This window comes from Adiantum capillus-veneris, unplaced genomic scaffold (genome assembly GCF_014529385.1).
Source record: "Adiantum capillus-veneris isolate H3 unplaced genomic scaffold, ASM1452938v2 Hic_scaffold_325, whole genome shotgun sequence".
NCBI classification, from domain to species: Eukaryota; Viridiplantae; Streptophyta; class Polypodiopsida; order Polypodiales; family Pteridaceae; genus Adiantum; species Adiantum capillus-veneris.
The window spans coordinates 3,603,968-3,608,146 of record NW_028221436.1 but is presented as its reverse complement, the minus strand read 5'-3'; the positions used below and the strand labels follow the sequence as shown (position 1 = coordinate 3,608,146).

At 41.0% G+C, this 4,179-nt stretch overlaps 2 pseudogenes; both read right to left on the bottom strand.

Annotated features, from left to right (window-relative positions):
* Positions 1 to 1,349: 1,349 nt before the first annotated feature.
* Positions 1,350 to 1,702, bottom strand: LOC147417105 (uncharacterized; annotated as a pseudogene).
* A 399-nt stretch (positions 1,703 to 2,101) lies between these two features.
* LOC147417104 (uncharacterized) lies at positions 2,102 to 3,319 on the bottom strand (annotated as a pseudogene).
* Between the last annotated feature and the right edge of the window lie 860 nt (positions 3,320 to 4,179).

The following is a 4,179-nucleotide window of genomic DNA, read 5'->3' as shown; positions in this document are numbered from 1 at the left end:
GCTTGCCTTACCCGTTGCTGCCACAGTTAAGGGATCTTTAGACTCTTGAAGGCAGGCTCGTCAATCCTACCATTACGTTTCAAAATGTAGATACATTTAAGTAAAGTAAAGTAATCTTGATATGGCTAATGCTTTATCGCTTGGCTTTCCCCGGAAATCCCTTCGCTTGCTAGGATTGTGCTTTACAGACTGCCATGTAGCTGAGATATCAGCGTGCAACCTTTCAATATTCACTTTTTTATTAGAGAAAAACGAAGTATAATTAGAAACCATGATCTATTTATCATCTAATGGTCAAATCGTCAATTTCACGCAAACACGTTATCTTCCGGCTGTTTGCTCATGCCATCAACCAATTCTATTACGTCAGAAGGATGCTTTGTGTCTTTCTGAATCGAAGACGTTTGTTCCGGTTTCCTACGCCGGCCGCATTGGTCAGGGCATATTGTCTCATATGATACGGATTGTCACATGGACACGAGAAGCGCTTTGACTTATGTTATGAGATCACCTTTCAAAACGGAACCTAAAGGCAGGCCTATGAGCCAACCTATGTAATAGCTAGTTGACCAAACAGGTAATCGCATGCCAGCAAGGGTTCCGCGCGATAGATAGAGAAATCATTGGGCCTGACCTCGTAGTCGTAGTGCTATCGCCGGTTTCCCTTCCGCGCCAATCACTGGGGAAGCGCTAAGTAATGGTATAGTAGAATAATCGCGTGAAATGCAGGGCAGGGCAGGATGGCGGGGCTTTCGATACCCATGGACATTTCCCGGGTTTCTGCGCAGCTATCGAAGTGCTCCAACGCAACGACTCCTGTATTGGGTATCGAAGGAAGTCTGCCAATGCAAGGTCGGAGATAGCTTTCCAACGAGTTGCCTATCCGTCCACGCAGAAAGCCAATGACGGCAAGCAACCAAACGGAGAGCCGCGACTCCGCGATGGAATGATCCAAGCCCTAAGGTAGCGGGAGAAGGATAGCGTCATGCCTGATCTGTGGAATGACCCAGCTACGTACGGTGGAGTGATTCAAGCCAGGTAGCGATAGTGGCTGATTTGCGGGACAGAAACTTTCGTGGTTGGGTGTGGTGATTTCCTCGTGTTCCTCAACGCTTCAAAGAAAAGAAGCGCTCGAAAAGAATAATAAAAGTGAAAGAAAAGTGAAGAAAAAAAACAAGTTTTTGAGATTCTAAAAAATGATTTGATTTTGTTTCAAAAAATTACGGGGGATAAGACTTATATAAAGATACAATAAAGAAGTTACTTAAATTTAAAACAAACGCTAACTTTTTGAAGATTTGTAATTCATGTAACTATACTTTTAGATTAGTAAATAAACTATCAAAAGATTACAACAAATTTAAAACAGATGTTAATAAGCCTGTAACCAATATGTTTACTGAAGTATCAATTCCTTTATCGGTTTCAGAACCAAACCCCCTGTATCGTCAGTGCCAGATCCTTTATCTATGCCTGATCCTGTATCGTCAGTGCCTAATCCTGTATCGTCAGTGCCGGATTCTGTATCTAACGTGTCCGATCCTATATCGTCTACGCCTGATAGTTTGTTGCCTATGCCTAAACCTTTATCGTCGGCTGATCCTTTATTGTCACCTGATTCTTTCTCGTTACCTTGCTGCTGAGGATCAATCGATAGATCAATCCTCGGCCCCAAAATTAACAATAAATACGCATAAATCATCTTCGTCGAACCCGTAGCTTCTTCGTTGAAACCAATTGCTTTTTTGCCAGTAGCTTCTCCGTCTTCGCCCGCAGCGTCGAAACCCGTAGCATCTTTGCCAATTGCTTCTTCGTTGAAACCGCAGTTTCTCAGCTAATTGCTTCTTTGCCTTACGCTTCTTCGTCGAAACCAATTGCTTTTTCTTCTTCTTTGTCGGGTATACAATGTGTTTCAACCCGCATATAGTAAATTCAGTAATAAGTAATAAGTTATCAAGCCTAAAACTATTGTTATTAAAAGTGGTAAGTTTATTTCCATTAATATTTCATATAATAAATAATAGTTATTTAGGTGAGATAAATGAGAATAGTTTAATTGACAATTTTAATAGTAATTTAATACAATATGATATAAGTATTCTTTTAAGTATAGTTATAGCATTAGTAGTATCATACGCATTGAATTATAAATCAATGTCAAATAACAAGTTACTAAGAAAAATCTTATTTCAAGTGTTGATAACATTTCTTTTTGTTTCTTTTCTGAGACAAAAAAGTGCTTTTTTTGCGTGCTAGCTACACCTTTTTATTATTATTACACAGACACTTAAGAATTAGTTACGCTAGAAGGTGCAAAATTAATTGGAGTAGGAGCGGCTACCATAGCCCTAGCAGGAGCAGCAGTAGGTATTGGAAACGTATTTAGTTCCATGAATAACCTCACTAAAAAAAGAAATCTTTTGAATTTGAATAACCTCACCAGAAATCTCTCCTTTCTTTTGAATAACCTCACCATATATCTCTCCTTTATTTCTAAGAACCTCAACATATATCTCTCCTTTCTTTTTAATAACCTCACCATATATCTCTCCTTTCTTTCGTTGAGAAAGGTATTCTTGTTTGTTGCTCTTTTTTTAATTTTATTAAATCTAATTGGGCTTGGGTTTGCTGAAACAGCATACTGTATGAATATGGGCGCTAGTAGTTCTTCAATAGTAACTCAAGCGTCTTCACATTCACAGTTTATGCAACTAAAGGAGGAGGATTGCCGTTCAATCTTATTTGAAACTTGGCAAGATTGTGATAAAATACTAAAAACCTGCCAACAAGGCAGATTGCCCAGCGCTGAGAACGGTTATGAATTCGTTTCACAACTGCAGCCTGCGCAAATAAACAATCTAGTAAACTCTATCTCTGCCAAGTTAAACCCCTCCATAGTCAGCGAAGCCACAATGCAGGAATGGGCTCAGATTTCGGTACAGTTTAAGGAGGCAAACTCCCGTCTGTTCACGTCGTTCCATAAGGACCTTATTCCTGGCTTGATGCTCATCTCTGGGGTATCTCTCCCTTTAAGCATGTCCCCGGAAGAGGGCATAGAACTCCTCTTGAAGGTCCCCTCTCCCAGGAAGTGATAGCGCATTATGCCGCGCAAATAGTCTCCCAGGCGCAACCTTTGATTGACATGTATAAAGCCCTGTTTGAGCTCTTGCCTTCGACTCCAGAAGTAGTTTTTGTTGAGCAAGACATGCCGCCGCTGAATCCAGAAACAGAAATAACTGTTTCGCAGGAGGAGGCGGATAAAATCCAAGCCGTTCATAATAAAGCCAGGGACGCTGTCCAGATTTTCGTTAAGTTCCATAGGCTTAGAAGCCGGATTCGTAAAGGGACTGCCTTTAAACTTAAACGTAGACGTCGTGGTTAAAAAACCGTCTCACGGGCAGAGCGGACACCCTGGGGAGGGTAAAACCACAGCTGACGACTGAATCCGAATATTACGGATTACATATATCAAGTAATTACTTTCTTTTAGGGAAGGGATGGTTAAATTATTCGGTAACCAACCGAGAGATCATCAACGACAAAGATTGACTTTTTTGTCTTTTAATTGAGTTAATTTTCTTTAATTACGTAAACTCATTTTGAAATAACGCAAAAAACATTTCCAGGGTTGGGCTTTCCTTGACCCAACCCCCCCGCACCGATAGCTCAATTGGATAGAGTCCCTGGCTTCGAACCAGGTAGTTAGGGGTTCGAGTCCTCTTCAGTGCAACATCGTTTCATTTCGGGCTTCGATAAAGCTATATACCACTAACTCTCACTCTTATTGAGAAGAAAGCTTTCACAACTTGCAAGGTAAAGCATGTATCTTCCACCCGGTATTATGTTCAGTCCTCTTTCTTTCAGTTCTTGTTTTATTTAAAGTAAGCGGTTCCCTACGCTTTTTCCTATAGCCCACCTTTTCGATGTTTTAAATCCTATGCCAAGACTAGGGAGCGAGGGGCACAAAGTGTCAAGCAGGGTTGGGTTAACCTTTCTCGCCGATCCAATTTATACTGGGATCAGAGGAATGAGTTGAGAACGCCACTACGTTCCTGTACCTTTGCTCTTAAAAGTATCGCTGGTTTTCCCTGCATAATCTGGGCGCATGGTCGAATACGTCCAGTCTAGCGTTGGTAATTCCGTAGAAATAAATGGATGCACGAAGTTCATTCTAACGCC